The sequence below is a fragment of the Asparagus officinalis genome, chromosome 8 (genome assembly GCF_001876935.1).
Source record: "Asparagus officinalis chromosome 8, Aspof.V1, whole genome shotgun sequence".
Taxonomy (NCBI): domain Eukaryota; kingdom Viridiplantae; phylum Streptophyta; class Magnoliopsida; order Asparagales; family Asparagaceae; genus Asparagus; species Asparagus officinalis.
In genome coordinates this window covers 113,057,517-113,076,508 of record NC_033801.1, presented here as the reverse complement: position 1 = coordinate 113,076,508, position 18,992 = coordinate 113,057,517, and the positions used below count along the sequence as shown (strand labels likewise).

At 36.0% G+C, this 18,992-nt stretch overlaps 1 long non-coding RNA gene across 2 annotated transcripts; it reads left to right on the top strand.

The window, feature by feature from the left end:
• Positions 473–17,607, top strand: LOC109822648. 2 transcript variants are annotated; one of them, XR_002242203.1, is made up of 6 exons: positions 473–607; positions 3,493–3,563; positions 4,549–4,688; positions 4,782–4,920; positions 11,044–11,182; positions 17,264–17,607. It is a non-coding gene; the product is annotated as an uncharacterized LOC109822648 (long non-coding RNA). The 2 variants fall into 2 exon arrangements; XR_002242202.1 differs by lacking the exons at positions 4,549–4,688; positions 4,782–4,920 and having other exon boundaries at positions 17,264–17,604.

Here is an 18,992-nt window from a genome sequence, read left to right as displayed (position 1 = left end):
CTTCATACTATGTATATCTAATAAGAATTCATCAATTTATCAACTCACTCTTACTTAATGGATTAGTATTTGAATTTCAATAGTATTTTTGTCTACCAAAAGATTTTTCCGAACTCATGCTTTTAAAGAGAGTATATGATATCCATCGTTCTCTTTATCATTTTTAAATTTACAAGTTGATTGTTTCTGGTTAACTAATAATATCAATTACTTTTAGCCGGATTTTACTTATTCCTTATGAATGAGGGAGAAGATAGAGATCAAAATGTCATCTTAAATTTTAAAATTAAAAAATATAAAATTGGAATAATATTTTTTTAATTAAGAGGGGAAAGAGATTAAAAAATAACTAAATGAAAATCGAATAAAAATGAAGGGGTTTTCTGCATTTTTACCCCTGATTAAACAATTCATCAGGCCTTCGTCGACTTGTCCCTCTTGCTTAAAAAGCTAAAATAAAAAGAATATTCAACAATATAATAAGAGGAGCCCTTGGTAGAGATTGAATCATGGAATTGTTCATGGCTCCCACCCTCATTCCAATAAAGTTTTCATCTTTCTTCTTCCCTTTTGATTCTCCTTGTGTTAGAAACCAAAGCTTGTACAGGTGAGAATTCGTCTTGATGATTATATTAATTTTCTCAATTATTGCTCTCTTGACTTTGCTACTGTTTGATTTTCTTTAATTGTAGTATTATCCAATTTGATTAGATCTAAAACCAAAGAGATGCAGGTTAACCCTTTGATTTTGGAGCCAGGGCAATAATTTGTTGGTATATTGATTATCACAGTTTAAGAGTGATTACAACGTATTAGATTTATAGAATAGAGGGAAATGAGCATGAAATCATGCAATAACCTAAAACACTTCCATAAATAGCTGTCATTTGCTTCCCAGAAGAAGGAGAAAAAAACCCTTGTCATGATTGCAGCTAGGGATAGACTGGATGCATGGAGATTATTGATGTGTTTTATTCATATATGCAAAGGTTGAATTCTTAGGGATGGGTTGCACAGTGAGGATGAATGTATAGCGAATGAGATTTCAATTAAAATGTGAAAACCTCGGGAAGAAAACGGTTTAATAAAACACAGTTTTCTTTTCTTGGAGATACTTACAGGGAGATACACACATAGGTACTGTTCTAGGTTTCATCATAACATGAAGTTGGAAATGTCATATCTTAAAACTTAGAAAGCTTGGCTGACATATGTGATTATTTATTATTATTTTTATTATTTTTTCATTCGAAGGTCATATGCATTCGTAAGTAAGCAATCTCAATAATGTGCCTGGAACAATTTTTACGAGGGCAGTGTCAAAGCACACCATTACTCTTAACATCTCGGCCAAAAAATTATGGAAAACCCTGTCCTTGTTGGGTAATAACTCCTTTTAATATTCCTTTAGCTTTTCGTTCTGTTGTGGAAGTAAGAGATTATTACGTGAACAAGCAGAGAACGAGTCATACAAAATGAGCACATGAATGACCAAGAAAATACTGAAGATTGAATAATGCTTGACACGGTCTAAATTCGTGAGCAAAGGAGAAGAGGGAGAGATTCATTTTATCAAAGATTGTTATGTAAGTGTTCTCCCAACATACTGGAGCCCTATTACTTGAATCGGTCTGAGAGAAGCTCTCTATTGGCTTAACTCTGACAAAACTCTCGAAGCAAGACATGGACACCCCATGTAATCCTTGTAGGGATTTTAGGCATTGAAGATGCACTAGAAATTATCTGCAGATAACTTTTTAGTTAAATATTTTTGATTAAATAGTTCTTTATATTGTATTGAAGTGTTTGCATAGATGAGGATCTTATTTTTACTAGATCTACATTTTGGTTGGATGTCGATTTTAGTTAGTTGTAGCTTAATGAATGCTATTCCTATATATACTATGTAGAGTAGTTAGATTTTTATATTGGAAGTTTATGATATCAGATATTTGAGACTCCCATTACAACTTTATTTGAAATAAAATATCAAAAGGGGAAAAACCAGTAAAATTAACAGAGACAATTCAGTTAGGCCAGGATAGATTGATGTTGAACTAGGAAACTCACATTGTGATCAAGAGGTTAGAGGGGTCCGAACTAATAGAAAGTTCAATATAAGATTTAATTTTCCAATTTACTTACAACAAATTAAGGAGCTTAGGAATCTATGCCAAAATGAAATTGAGGATAATAGGCTGCATCATGTTGAAAATTTGGAGAACGACCCCTTTGAGGATGACAGGAGTCAGAGTCAATTGTAGAATCATGATAGTCACCGAGATGGAAACTATAAGAGATCTTCATGATGGCATCCTTATGTGTACAATAGGTATCATCAAGACCATTTGAGTTCATTAAGAAAGTAAAGGTTAAAGTTTATAATGTTATGGAATTTGGATCCAGACGCATTTTGGATTCGTTAGGTGAACCAAAGGATCATTGTGAATGGTTCATGATGTCAGATGTTCATCAAGCATTTTTTTTAAATAGCTTGAAGCTAGGTGGTTATGCAAAGAGGTGTCCAGAAATGGTGTAAAAAGACAGAGACAGCAGATACTGACCACAAGTGCTGGACAGAAAGCGAATTGTGGGAAAAATATTCTTATGTTGTTCACATCAGCTGGTCGATTAAGAATCTGAAGCAGATATGTTGGACTATAATGAGCACAGATTGCTTTTAAGGAAGCAATGACCACACCGTATAGGTTTGTAAAGGACTTAGATCAAAGATAAAAAGAGAAGTAGAGTTTCATGACTTCCAATTGCTGAAGAAGCTTATCACATAGCCTAGGAGATAGCAAGACAAGGTAATTCTAGTTTTTTATGACACTAAAGCGTCCAAGATGGGAAGTTGAAAACTTTTAAGCTTTCCTTCAAAAAATCAGATGAAGCTAAAAGAGCTGCACCTTCCAAGGAACCTTCAGTTTAAGTAAATAATTAAATAAGCTTATTCAGTTATTTGTCTAGAAGTGAGAGTATAGAAGCTATTTTGTCCATAACTTTACAGTGGAATGCTTTAAAAGTCATGAGAAATGGCCACATTTCCTTTTGTTGTGCACATTGAACTTTGGCTTGGAAGATGATGACATACTAAGAGACGAAGAGGACGTAGATCAAATTATGGAGCTATTAGAGATCTCTATTAATTTAGATGAGGCAAACGGTGAACATGAATTAATTTTTCTTTCCAATTCCTCATCCTGGGTCTTTATGCCTCCATAAATTCGATGGACCTTCAGAACATATATAAGCATTCATTTCAAATATAAAACTTAATCATCAAGTGTAGTACACTTGGATAGGTTGACTCTAAAAACTTATCCAGAGAAGAAGGCACCATGTTATACTTAAGGCTGTTGAACTTTTCTTATATTTAACACCCATTTCCATACTTTTTACATATGCTAACTTCAAAATATTTTAACCTTGATTTTGGTCAAGTTAACTTCATAATTTGCATAAACTAAATTATATGATTGTACATTGTAGTTCGCATAGAAGGAGGCGACAGGTTTGAGGCAATGACTGCAATACTTACAAAAAATATAAGTGATCAAGTGGTACATCTCTTTCTCCTTGTTCTTTCTAATAATAATCATGGGTAAAAACTAGTTACAGTCTTTATGTAATATGATTTTAAATATTTAAAATTTCAGCCTCTGACATTTCTCGTAAGAGTTATTTAGCACCATCTTTCAATGATATGTTTCCATTTGTTTGTGAGATAATAATTGTTGTCCTAGATTTAATTATAAAATCACATATTCACATATAAGCTCGATGTAAAATTAGGTTCATCTTTTTATGCTATGCAGAAGTATTCCGCTAACAGTAATAATTTAAGTTCTGTTATGTTGCCTATAGTTCACAGAATTTCTGCATGTATTTCAATATTAAGGTTAAATTTGAAGTTGTAGAACCAAATTCCTCTATGCTGTTATCTTATCCATTTAAAGTGACATCTTTCTGTTATATTAACGAGAGTGCAGTGTTGCTAATGATATCCCATGCCCGCACTCGTAGCTCTTAATCTACACGTCATTAGTCTCAGATGAGAGCTAAAGAGAATCCAATACTTCTTATCCATTGCAAAATTAATATTTTTTCCTTTCATGACTAAAATAATGTGCTTTTGCAACCAATTGATGGGGATAAAAGCTTCATAGTCACTTAAACTCTCATTCTTAAACTGATTTTGAGGTGTAGAACAAAAATGAAAAGTGTGAATCATATATAGGATGGTCTATCATAGAATTCTGAAGAGTCTTATTTTTGGGAAAAAAATCATAGAAAAAAATCTAGATACACGCGCACGCACATAAAGAATCCTAATGTAGCTATGGGTTTGTGATGAAATAGGGAACAGAAATAGAAACTATAGGCAAAGAATGTAAAAGATGGATGAGGAATGGAGCTTCCATATCTCATTCTTGACATATAGTTCCGATCCTGCGCTTACAGGGTTGTTTATCGCCTTTTCTCCTGAGAGAAGGCCTGAGCCTAACTTTATTGATAATAAAGAATAATATATCTGCTTCTATGCAGCGACATACTGTCAATCCATAAATCCACTAAATGCGAACCGCTCCAGATATCGTCTTCAGTTTTGGATGACTTGACTTGAACATTCATTTTCAACTAACCTGAAGATTGCATTGCAGCCTTTGGTTTTGATTCTTTGAATGGTCAGGTTCCATTGTCAACGTTTATTGATATTGTCGCTACTTTAGGCGTCTTGCTTTATATTACTAGTTGATTTTGTCCTTAATTTATGCTAGATTTTGACTGTTGTGCGCGGCGGAAGCTTCGAGGAGTGACACGAACAATTCAAGAGATAAACCATAACCAATAAGCAAATCACAACCACAACAAGAACAAACGATTTACGTGGTTCGGCAAGTTGTCTACGTCCACAGAGTAAGGAGGGGGGAGTTCTTACTATTAAAAATCAAGAGAATACAAATAAAGTTACAAATCTCACCGATCAAACCCTAAAACAAAGCTCTAGATCTCTCACAAATCTCCCACAATTGGATGCAACAATCCTCTCCAAAAGACTGTTCAAAATCGTCCTTGCTTAACCCTAATTAATCAGATTTAGGGTTATATATGAACTCAGAAACGAACTGGGTTAAAATCCAAAGCCCAGCCTAAAAACAGACTGCGGTCGACCGCGACGGTCGACCGCGCAGGTCTCGCGGTCGACCGCACGAAGCTCGCGGTCGACCGAACACCCCCGACAGAGAACCAAATCCTACAGTCAAACTCGCGGTCGACCGTGGCGGTCGACCAAACTGATTTCCCGAGAGATAATCGCCTACAGGGTCCTCGCGGTCGACTGTCACGGTCGACTGCCTTCAGCTTCGAGTCCTAGTGACCTTTGTGCACGTTCGCGGTCGATCGCGACGGTCGACCGCCAGTCTGCCTAGCTGATTCTTTTGCTGTTTTTCTGTACTCTTGTCATTTCTTCAATTCTCCACCTCGGTGAATGTTTCTACCAAAACTGAGCCGATACCAAATCATCCAATAGTTCTGCAACAGGTCCGGGAACCAAACTAGAGCTGAAACGCGATCTTCCCCCAATCTGAATCAACAAAACCGGCTGCATCTGAAAGACTGCCTACGTATCCTCTTGCTCAAGAAATCAAGCCGAACGTAGTTCACCCAAATGGCCTCCAAAGGCCTCAACACTAAAGAATGTTCAAAAGCTTCAAACAATGATCAAATTTCACTCCTGAAATAACTTTGGTCAACATATCTGCAAGGTTGTCGTTCGTGTGGACCTTCTCCAATATGACGTCTCCATCATCCAAAACGTCACGAACAAAGTGGAATCTGACATCGATGTGCTTCGTACGCGCATGATAAACCTGGTTCTTCGCCAAATAGATAGCTGACATGCTATCACAATATACCCGAATAGTCTCATGTGCAATTCTCAAGTCCTTCAATAATCCACGCAACCATAAAGCTTCCTTCACAGCTTCAGTTACTACCATATACTCTGCCTCTGTAGTAGAGAGAGCCACTGTGGACTGAAGTGTACATCGCTAACATACAGGTGTACCTACCAATGTAAAAGCATAACCTGAAGTGGACTGACGCTTTTCAAGATCTCCAGCATAATCTGAATCCACATATCCAATACAATTCTGTCCATTTTTCTCATCCTTCTGGAACACCAAACTAACATCCACGGTGCCTCGAACATACTGTAGAATCCATTTCACGGCTTCCTAATGACCCTTTCCGAGGTCATGCATGTATCTCGATACCATGCTCACGGCCTGTGACAAATCTGGCCTCATACACACCATCTTATACATCAAGCTACCTACTGCACTGGCATATGAGACCTTTGACATATAATCTTTGTCCTCAACTGAAACAGGTGATATCAACGCTGAAAGCTTGAAGTGGGGAGCCAATGGTGTGCTGACTGCTTTTGCATTACCATCAAAGCTGAATTTCTTCAACATCTTCTGTAAGTAGCTTTTCTGTGTAAGTTTCAAACTCCCTTTCACGCTGTCTCTCTCGATCTTCATACCTAATATCTTCTTTGCCTCTCCAAGATCCTTCATCTCAAACTCGGATGATAGTTCCTCTTTCAACTTTCGAATAACCGAAGAATTTCTGAAAGCAATAAGCATATCGTCAACATATAAAAGCAAATATATGTGCTCACCATCCTGTAGCTTGTGCAAAGCAATAAGCATATCGTCAACATATAAAAGCAAATATATGTGCTCACCATCCTGTAGCTTGTGCATATAAACACATGGATAAAAGCAAATATATGTGCTCACCATCCTGTAGCTTGTGCATATAAACACATGGGTCATATGAGCTCATCGTGTATCCATGACCAATCATAAAGCTGTCGAATCTCTTATACCACTGTCTCGACGATTGCTTCAAATCATAAAGAGACTTCTTCAGCTTACAAACCAAATCTTCCTTTCCTGTAGCTTTGAATCCTAAAGGTTGTGTCATGTAGATCTCCTCATCTAAATCACCGTGTAGAAAGGCTGTCTTTACATTCATCTGGACCAAATCCAAATCCAACTGTGTCACCAACGCCAATAAAATCCGTATTGATGAATGCTTCACAATGGGTGAAAATATCTTGTTGTAGTCAATGCCCTCAAGCTGTGCATATCCCTTGGCAACCAATCTGGCTTTGAATCGAATGTCCCCAATAGAAGATCCCTCCTTCGCATATACCCATTTGCAACCTATAGCTTTCTTACCCTTAGGTAGATGTGCAAGTGTCCAAGTGTTGTTCTTCTGAAGAGACCGCATCTCCTCCTCCATAGCTTCACTCCACCTGATCGAATCGGGGCTAGACTCTGCCTCCCTGAATGTGGATGGAACCATATCATCAATGACCTCCACTGATAATGCATATGCGACCATGATATCATTATACCTAGCTGGCCGACGAATCACCCTCCTCGGTCTATCTGCTGTAATGGACCCCTGAACATGACCCTATTCCTGAGTCTCACCTTCCACTGTATCCTCAATCTGTCCGGCTGTCATCTCATCTCCTCCCAGTGTCATCTCTGTAGGAGTCTCGATGGATACAATACTCTTTGGAGTGGGTGGAGTCACATCACCCTTTACCTGCTACGATATCTCAACTTTCTGGTCTCCCTCCACCTGATGAGGGACTCGATGCCTCATCATGTACGCCTCATCAAATATGATATCTCTGCTAATAACTATCTTCTTATCTTGTGGATCCCATAACTTGAAGCCTTTGACTTCATCTCTAAATCCCACAAAGACTGTTTTCCTCGCTCTCGGATTTAATTTATCATCACTGACATGGTAATAAGCTGGACACCCAAATATTCGAAGCGACTCATAGTCACTAGCCACCGAACCAAACTAACGCTCCAAAGGAGTTTTCCCGTCTATCGCAGTACACGACAACCTATTCACGAGATGGTTCGCATAAATCAACGCCTCAGTCCAAAAGGATCTAGGCAATCCACTCTGCGTCATCATACATCGCACCTTCTCCAGCAAGGTACGGTTCAATCTCTCAGCCACCCCGTTCTGTTGCGGTGCCTCTCGAACTGTAAAGTGTTTTCTAATGTCGTGATCCCGACAAAACTACAGAAACAGATCACTTTTGTACTCTCCACCATTATCTGAACGTAGAGTCTTCACCTTTCTACATGTCTGCAGCTTCACTTTCTTCTTCCACTCCACAAAAATATCCAGGACCAGATGTTTATGCTTCATAGGGTATACCCAATTCCTCCTGGAATAGTCATCAATAAAAGTGACAAAATAGTTGGTCCCATCAAGAGATGTGTTCTTGGAAGGAACCCAAACATCTGTGTGAATGTAATCCAATGTACCTCGAGTGTTGTGAACAGCGGTGTCAAACTTCACTCTAGTCTTCTTCCCAAGTACACAATGCTCACACAGCTCCATCTTGCAGGTCTTAGCCCCTTTCAGTAGCCCCTGTTTAGCCAATGACTGTAGGGACTTATCTCCTATGTGTCCAAATCTCATGTGCCATAGAGTGGTAGTGTCCTCTGTAGTGATAGAAGCTGTCATACCCTCTGTAACTGTCTTGTCCTTCAAGTAGTATATGTTATTTTTCCTGACACCTCGCATCACCACCATAGAGCCCTTCGTGACTTTCACTGTAGCATCCTCTAAGATCACTCGATATCCTGCTGCCTCCAAAATCCCAAGAGAAATGATGTTCTTCGTCAACTGCGGCACGAACCTCACTTCCTTCAACTCCCTCACTACACCGTCATGCATTCTAATCCGGACTGAACCAATACCACTAATAGGATATACGTGGTCATTACCCATAAGCACGATATTCCCTCTTTCCAACTCCTCAAAGCTAGAGAACCACTCCCTCTTAGGACAGATGTGATATGTAGCTCCCGAATCTATCATTCACTCCGTGGAATCCGCATAACAAACTGACGGTAATGCATGACATGAATAGCCTGAAGAATCTGAATGCTCACTAATAGCTTTTGCAACATTCACTTCTGAAGTTTGTGCATCTTTTCTCTTATTTTTTCTAGTTTTTTCTTTCCACTTTGGGCAGTCAATCTTCCAATGTCCTTCTTCTTTACAATACCGACATTGATTTCTACCAACACTCTTATAGGCACTCCTATTCTTTGACTTTGAGCGGTTGAACTGGCGACGGTTTGGATCTCGGTCTCGAACTGCTAATGCATCTCCCGATGCCTTCTCGGAGGGTTCACCATCATTCTTCCTCAACTCATAATTCACCAAAGCTGAGGTCACATTCGTATAGCTAACTGTAGTTCTTCCATTAATCATAGTGAGAATGAACGTACCATAATCATCCTCGGGCAACGAACATAGAAGTAACATCGCCTTGTCTTCATCCTCAACTATGATGTCCACATTGGTCATATCTGAAAGTAGCTTATTGAAATTGTTGACATGCTCCCTGATGGAAACTCCCCTCTTTATTTTGAACTGGTAAAACCTCTTCTTCAAGTGAAGCCGATTCTCAATGCTCTTCGTAAGATACTTCTCATTGAGTGTTTTCCACATCTTCTTCGCCGACGTCTCGTTCATAACATCATAAATAAGATCTGGCGTCAAGCATGGCCTAATAACACCACAAGCTCTACTGTTCATCTTCCTCCAAATATTATCCTCCATATCAGCGAGTTTCTCTTTTAACTCAAGAGTCTCCTCCAAATTCTATGCATCCAAGGCGTCCATTACCTGACACATCCACAATCCGAAATTGATCTTGCCGTCGAACTTCGAAACATCAATCTTTGTGTTATTGATGATCAGACTCTGTATTGCCTTCGTAAGAGACGAACTTGATGTGCTTGCATCTCCCATGTTGTCGATCTAACTCTTCAGATAGGAATCTTCACCGAATCCTTCGAACAAGCCTAAAGCTCTGATACCAATTGTTGTGCGCGACAAAAGTTTCGAGGAGCGACACGAACTATCCAAGAGATAAACCACAATCAATAAGCAAATCATAACCACAACAAGAACAAACGATTTATATGGTTCAGCAAGTTGCCTACGTCCTCGGGGCAAGGAGGGGAGAGTTCTTACTATTAGAAATCAAGAGAATACGAATAAAGTTACAAATCTCACCGATCAAACCCTAAAACGAAGCTCAAGATCTCTCACAAATCTCCCACAATTGGATGCAGCAATCCTCTCCAAAAGACTGTTCAAAATCGTCTTTGCTTAACCATAATTAATCAGGTTTAGGGTTATATATCAACTCAGAAGCGAACCGGGTCAAAATCCAAAGCCCAGCCCAAAAACAGACTGCGGTCGACCGCGGCGGTCGACCGCGCAGGTCTCGCGGTCGACCGCACGAAGCTCGTGGTCGACCGAACACCCCCAACAGAGAACCAAATCCTACAGTCGACCGTGGCGGTCGACCGAACTGATTTCCCGAGAGATAATCGCCTACAGGGTCCCCGCGGTCGACTATCACGGTCGACCGTCTTTAGCTCCGAGTCCTAGTGGCCTTTGTGCACGTTTGCGGTCGATCGTGACGGTCGACTGCCAGTCTGCCTGGCTGATTCTTTTGCTGTTTTCCCGTACTCTCTCGCCATTTCTTCATTGACTCTACCCATTCCAAAGCCTTTTAAGTTTGGCCTCAAATGTGGAAAAGTATTATGTTTTTTTACATGAGTTGATAACAAGTGATGTTGACTATATATTACTTCTTGCCATTTTCTTGTAGATCTTGTCCTGCATTAACCAATGCTTCCAATGTTTAAGTAATTGTGTCAAGAGCCTATTTGTGATGAATAATCCTCTCTGACTCATTAGTGAGGTCCATATTAGTGTCGAACACCATTAAGTGTATCACACTATTATGACAAAATTGTAAATTCTATTACCCATTTATGCACAATGAAGAGAATATTAAACTGCTTTAGTTATTTGCAATATCTTATGCTTGTTATTTACATCATATGAATTTCCTAACATAATGCTTTTCTTTTAAACTTTTGCTGATATTTTCGTAAATCGCAGTTGTTGCCTCAAGCTTGTTGCCTCCCTCTATGTGAACTAGAGAGTACAATGCCTGATTTCAAGTAATGCAGCAACCGTCATACAAAAGTAGACTTTTGCTGATCATGAAAAGCTTATCAAAGAGATGGTCTTTCTGGAGGTTAGCCTCAAAACTGAATTATTCGGTGGAGCAAATATTTGATAACTGAATAATCTTATACTGCACATGCTTCCTTACCTCTATTATCTAAATACATAATCTTAAAGATGTTTTAACACGAGCATATTTCTTATAAGGTTCCAGCCCCTACTTGCCCCGTGAACTATTGAATTTGTCTCTAAATACCTTCTGAACTATATTTTGTCTCACTTGGCCCCCTAAACTATTAAATTAGGTTAATGCTTCAAGGGTAAGCTAGGAATTGAATTTGATTGTTTACAGGGTAAGTAGGACTGAAAATACTTCAAGGGTAAGCATTAACCTAATTTAATAGTTTACCCCCTAATTTAATAGTAGACATCGATGTCAGCTCCTCTCTAGTTGCTGTCCGAACTTTCATCTTGGGATTGGGTCTTTAAACATTTTCTTGGCATTTCTTCTTCTTTTTGGCTTTGGGCTTGGGCATTTGGGATTTTGCTGATATTTTTCATTAATTAGTGAGGCTTTATTGAGAGAAGAGATATTTGGCTTTTATTCTTCATTAACCTACAATTAAAGATAAAAATAATTATTAGTGGTATATTTATTCACATAAAATAGATAATAAGGGTATAAAATTATAATAAAATGTGATTATCAAATACCCCCACACCTAAACTTTTGCTAGTCCTCTAGCAAAGAAAGAAAAAGAAAATCCTAACTCACTTTCGCAGGAATCGCGGTTGTATTTAGCGCATACAACAAGCCTTTAAACCCCTAGGTTACCGTAGTGGACGAGTTGTAGTCTCGTGAGGGTTTGTAGTGAATATATCCACAAAATTCGGTCAACTTGCCAATTTAAAGAGGTCAGTAAATAACTAAAATTACTTGATAAAATTAGACAATCTAATTGAAGCTAGTTATTACTCAAGAAAACGTTTTTATATATAACTCCAAAGTGAATTTCCTAGAAAATCTTCTCATTATTGCAATACAAAACCAAGCCAAACTTAGAAATTTAATTTAAAAATTTTGAAAAGAACATGCTTACTCTTTGTTTAAAATAATATTCAAGTTGCTTGATCAGAATTATTTTTCAAGGCCATATATACTATAACATTTGTTAGTATTTTATTATTATTATTATTAATTTTTTTAAACTCTTTCTTCATTGGTGATTTTTTTTCTACTTTAACGGGCTTTCTAGGTGACCATTTAACGAGTTTTGGACCAATGGATTCCAACCCAATTGGGCTTAGGTCATTAAGTATGAAAATACTCATTGGGCTTAATTACTCGGTTAGCTTAGGTTTTATAAGATAGAATCACCTTAAATTCAAGAGTTTTTTTTGTGACCATTTTCCGCACTCTTCTTTTGTAATGCTATTATTATTATTATATATGTATATATATTCTGAAAAATATGTAAATTAAGACACTTTGAAAATTTATTTTCAACTCTAAGCTAAGCATGCAAAAATTTCATTATTTTAAATAAAAATCCAAGTTAAGGCTTAAGTAAAGGGGGTGTTTGGTTCAATTTCTAGAAATTATAGGAAATGTTTGCCACCTAAAATATGATTTCCTTGCATTTCTTAAAAAAATTATAGGAAAAGTTTTGAGAAATCAAAAAGTACCAATTTTCTTGTTTTTTGTACTTTGCTTGTTTGGTTCAAAATAAGAAAATAGCTCATAACTTTATAGAAAATAACAAGATTTGGTAGGTTTTTAATTAAATATGGTATGTGTCAGATTTTTGGTGATTTCCTCACATTTTGAGAGGAAATTACTTTTTGTAAAATTTGATAGGTTTTGATATTTTATAAAAAATATTTCTGTAAATTTTTTGTTGAACCAAACACAATTTACAGAAATCTCTGAAAAACTTTTAATTATAAATTTACCATTGTCAGATGCTTTGAGAAAAATTTTCTTAAAAAGTGTGCAACCAAACAGCCCCAAAGTATACTACTTTGAAAATCATTTCTTAAGAAATTTATTTAGAGTTATCATAAAAGGTGAACTTAAGTAAATAACCAACTAGGGATTAGAAAGTTTTAAATTTATCAAATAAATCAATTATTACTTAACTCTATCAATTTGGCAAGTGACAATATTTTTATAATTTTTTTTAAGAAAGAAAAATAAATAAAAAATGCAACTAAAAAGGTAAAATAAAAAGAAAAAAATAATTAATTCCCATACCCACACCTAAATTTTGTATTGTCCTCAATGCAAATTCTATGATGCACAAAGTAAAGTAGATAAGAAGTGAAGTACTTACATTTGGTCGGCTGATAAAATCTGTAATTACCTTTGGTCTGAGGAGGATGAAATCAAAAATTTATTCTTTTTTTTACAACTGAACAAGAAACTCTCAAAAAATAAATTCTTTTTATTATTCTTAAAAAAAATAAGACAAACAATGTAGAATGAAGTGTTCAACATGAAGAACTCGTATTCTACATTGAATCCTACATTATTGCTGAATATTCTCCCCCAGATTTTAAACAAATTCAGAATGATATAATCAATAATGTGAAATTCCAAGCATTTCGGGGTGTTCAATAATTCTTGCAACAAAGTAAGGTAGGTATTATTGGTGTCATGTATTTTGTATTTCTTAATAAACTTCGACTATTGTACTGTGAAATTTTGTTTTCTAACAACCAATTCTTCTGTAGCATTTTTCTCAACTCCAAGATTCACGGTTGAGTTCTGAAAATTTGGTTGATTATTTTCCAAAAATTTCAGTTCATCAAGAAAGAGTTCTTCAAAATTTAGTTCAAAGCAGCAATTGTTTAACACAGTTTCCTTATTTTGACAAACCTGATCTGCTTCTCCTAATATTTTCAGCTCCTTATCGAAAGTTTCCTTAAAACTTGGATCTGACTCTTCTTCTTCTTCTTTCTCTAGTCTTTCCTGAATTAAGTTATCAGAAGGAGAAACAATTTGTTCTAGAACAAGAGTTTGACTTGAAGGTGTTCTTACCTGATTATCGACCTATTTTTCTGACTGTAGTGAATGGGTTGCATTCATTTGAGTTTCATAGGATGAACTAGATCCTGTGTCCTTAGGGTTGACCACGGTTTGACTCGGGATTTCTCCTTCCCCTCTTTCACTCATGGCACTAGCTAGTTGATCAAGATGAGTTTCTAATCTAGTTATGGCTTGAGTGTTGGAGTTAAGAATGTGTTCAGTTGACAACATAAAGGAGTTCATCGTGTTGGATGTTTGAGTCAACAAATTCGTGGTTAGAGTGGAGGCCTTAATTATGATTTCCAAGCCCTTTTCCAATATAATGAGACGTTCGTCATGATCCGTATCAACAGGAGTGTGAGTTACAACTTGATGACGAGGAAACTGATTTTGATGTGACAGATTGGGTTGTTGAAATTGTGGATGAGAATTTGAGAATTGAAAGGAACTGCGTTTCACCTAGGAAAATGTTAGGTCAAAGAGGGAGTGAAGTTTTGAGTTCCGGAGTGGTTTCCCTGATTCCATGCAATGTTTGGGTAATTTGCCCAACTTGAGTTGTAGGTTAAAAAAAATAGATCATTCATCGAATACTGAGATGGGCTCTCTACAAACCCCCGAGCTTCATTAAGGATTTCAATCCTATTGAGATAACATAAATCTTGGAGAACATGTGGATTAGCCATTTCTTTAATTTGTTCAAAACAAATTTGTCGATGTGTATTGTCCCTAACCACGTTTTGCATGCACCCAAAATAATTTCTTTTTATACCTTTTTTTAAGATAAAACAAAAGTTAGTTTTTTTATGAGAAGGAAAAGGAAAAACCTAACTAAAACAAATCAAAAATAAAAAAAACCAACCACTTTTTAATCACTCTAACTCTAAGGTTAAGCCTAACTCAGTTAGTCCAGCTCCTAACCAAAAACTCCTTAAGTGAAAAGATAAAAGTTTTACTCGATTAGTTAGCCAGGTAAGGATAAGAACAGAGGTTGATCAGAGATCGATTAAGTACCTCGTTCCTTGCAGAGTGCTTACGGAACCCCTAAACATTGCCTTAGATACCAACTAATCCAAGAAAACTTAAACCGATTTACTTAAGGATTTTTTGTTCCTTATTGAGCTCGAGTCCTTAAGGCCAACGTCTAATGAGTTTTATTAGGCTTGGGTTGTGTAGTGAGAAATTTATGATTTTTGGGTTAAGGTAAGGGTGATGAAATCCCTCACCTTATCTTGATTAGGAGGTTTTGCCCTTAAGAATATTTTCAAGTGTGTGGCAAATTAAGATGCTCAAATCATTTGGTAAATTCCTACTAATATATGAAATGCAACCCTATGAATTAAAAGCGACTAAAAAGGATGGTAAAAATAATTTTTTTTTTTAATTAGGATTAAGAATCAAACAAATAAGAAGGGGGGAATTTGTTTGAATTTATTATCTTGTTAGTAAATGTCAAAGTAGAAGGTGAATTTTATTATGGTCACGAAAATAAAATCTTTTTTTTTAAAAATCCTAATTGTCACTAATTGTGAGAAACTAACTAAAGGTGTGGAATTGAAAATATTATGAAGAAGACTTACCACAAGCGAATCTCCAATTCCTCAATCTCCAATTCTTGATCTTTAATCTCCAAGTGGTTCTTTCACAAGAAACACACAAGTTAAAGAACCAAAATAATAAAAAATCCTACTTAAGCACCTTCCCCGGCAACAGTGCCAAAAACTTGATGCGGCATAAACATGTACCAAAAATATTATAAGTGCACAACCGTGTCAAGTTATAGTATAAAAAGTTATCGATCCCACGAGGAATGTGTTTTGTAGGAGAAAATTAAAATTGATTCTTATGTTGTGTGCATGACAAATATGAGTGAAGAATAAGTGTGATTGTGGAGAGATGGAAAGAATAAAAATGATTGTGTAAATAAATATATTTGAGAGTGGAAGTGATAAAAAAAATAAATAAATATGATCAACAAGGCAATAAGGAAAAATCAAGAAACAAATAAAAATCAAGAATGAAAAATAAAATTCAAGAAAGTAAAGATGGTGGATTCAATTAAAGATATGAGTAATCTAAAATTAAACTCACTTCTTAGAAAAGGGTGATTCCTTAGAGGGTTCTAGCCTCAAGGTGAATAAAAAAATAAAAATGAACAAAAAGAAAAACTAAACCCAAGAGGGTTCTAGCCTCAAGGTGAATAGTATAAGAAATTAAAATCTAACTACAAAATAAATTACAAAATCTAAACTACAAAATAAATTACAAGAATTAAATACAAGAGAATAAATCTAACCTACAAGCATGAAATAAATCTAAGGCAAGAGGGTTCTAGCCTCTTGGCTATTTAACAAGAAAATAAAATTTAACTACAAGTATAGAAATAAATCTAAACTAATAAGCAATAAAAAAAAAATAAAAAATAAATAAAAGAAATGCAAACCTCCAAATAATTCTTCATCTCTATCTTCATCATCCAACAAAGAGATTAAATATTTAAAGTGGTGAAAAAAATATTTTATTAATTGTAACAAAAGTTACAAATTTGGAAGACTTTCTCAATTAAGAGTGGTCCTCCTCTCCAAATGGAGTTATAAAAATTTTCACACCTCTAACCCCTCACTCTCTACCCCTATTTATAGTAAACATCAGTGAATGAGAGCTATTGGATTGAAATCTTATCCAAAAACAATAAATTTCAGTATTTGATCTGTAACTACCTGCCCGATGGTATCAATACCAGCATCGATAGGGCTATCGATGCTGGCATCGATACAGGCATCGATGCTGGCATCGATGTCAGCTCCTCTCTGGTTGCTATCCGAACTTTCTTCTTGGGCTTGGGCCTTTAGACATTTTCTTGGCATTTCTTCTTCTTTTTGGCTTTGGGCTTGGGCATTTGGGATTTTGCTGATATTTTTCATTAATTCGTGGGCTTTATTGAGAGAAGAGATATTTGACTTTTATTCTTCATTAACCTGCAATTAAAGACTATTCATATACAATAGATAATGAGGGTATAAAATTGTAATAAAATGTGATTATCAATTAGCTTCGCTAATTTGAGCCAAGGATGAATAATTCATGTTTGTACTATTTGATTTCCTGATGAAAATTTTGGTGCAGAGTTGGTGAGGAACATGACTAGGAGAGTAAGTGGAGCTGAAATAGGTACTATGTCTGCATGTGATTTACTTTCATACAATATAAACATGAATTATGTCATGTACATATTCATATTGGACAAACATAAGTTCAGATTTGTATCTGGTTCAGATACTTGATTGATGTTCGGAAGGAAAAATGAGGTCAACCGACTCAACCCCCATGTTTAATCTATATGCTAATGTAAAAGTTCTTTTTAGCTACGTGCACCTTTTACGTTCTCGTATATTCTAATATATAATAAGTTATTAAATATGTGCTTGGATATTTGGGATAGTTCAGCACTATCCACTATCAATAGGATATTTTAAATCCCCCCAAACCCTCCCCCTCCCCCCCTCCCCCTCCCCACCCCCACCCACCCCCAAAAAACCACTTTTAAGTAGGGTCGTTTAATTGAACCAGATTTCATTTTCAAGTTATATGTAGTTTTTGGGTCGCCAATCAACCAACTCCAAAAAAGTCATTTTCAAGTTATATGTAGTTTTTGTTCGGCACTATCCACATCAATGAGGATATTTAAATCCCCCCCCCCCCACCCAAAAAACAAACCACTTTTTAAAATAGGGTCGTTTAATTGAACCAGATTTCATTTTCAAGTTATATGTAGTTTTTGTCGCAATCAACCAACTCAAAAGTCAATTTTCAAGTTATATGTAGTTTTTGTTCCAACCATCACTAAGTCAAAAAATTCACTGAAAACCCAAAAATACCCTTGAAAACTCACATTCAGGACACATGACTTACTTTATTAATGTTTAACACATGATTTACTTTATTAATGTTTAAGTGTAGTTAGAATACAAGTCACGTACCTTAAACTTGCATTTTCTAATGTTATTTTTGTTTTTTCAATAAAGTTTGGCTAGGAGGTGGTTGATTGGAACAAAATCCACCTTAGAGGTGGTTTATGTATAAATTGAAAATAAAATGTGTTTTTTGTAAAATGGTTAAGGTGGTTTCCAACAAGAAGATACCTATTTTAAACAGACAGATTACTTGAGGAGTTGTGACAAATTGCATCTTCTTACATGTTAAAATATGTTCCCAAAACTTCGGATTTCCAACATGAATTCTTTAATTGTTTAGCTTTACTACGTACCACCTTATCTATTAAAATCACAGTCACAACTTATCGTTGTCTATGTCATAATCAACATTCTTCTTTGCCTACTCTATTATATCTACTCGTTCAGTTATGATCTCAATTCCTCAGTAGCATGTTCTTTGCATATAATCCTGAATTAAAGTTACCTCTATCTTGATTAGCAGTCTTTGTGATTTTTAGACATTTGGTTGTGTAGGAGCTTACATTAGCTACAATCTCAGTGGTAAGTGTAAACTGTATTATTCAATTGTAGCGGACCTCAAAACCAAAATTTAACAAGAAAGTGAAGGGATACTGGTCGCCTGAAAAATTGTATGAACAGTCAATTGTTATCAACATAGATTGTAGTAAACTTATCATGATTTGTATTTGTCCTTTTTAACTTCTATTATCAGAAGGTTGAACTTGTATATTTTCAATAGTTTCTCCAGTCCATTTCTAATTTGTTTTCTAAGTCCTTTTCGATTATTTGGCTTGTTTTCTCCTGTAATGTTATCTTGCTACAAATTGTGACTGTGAAATCAATTTACATCCGTCATAGCTAATTAGATCAAATATTTTCAAAGCTAATTTATTTCTGTA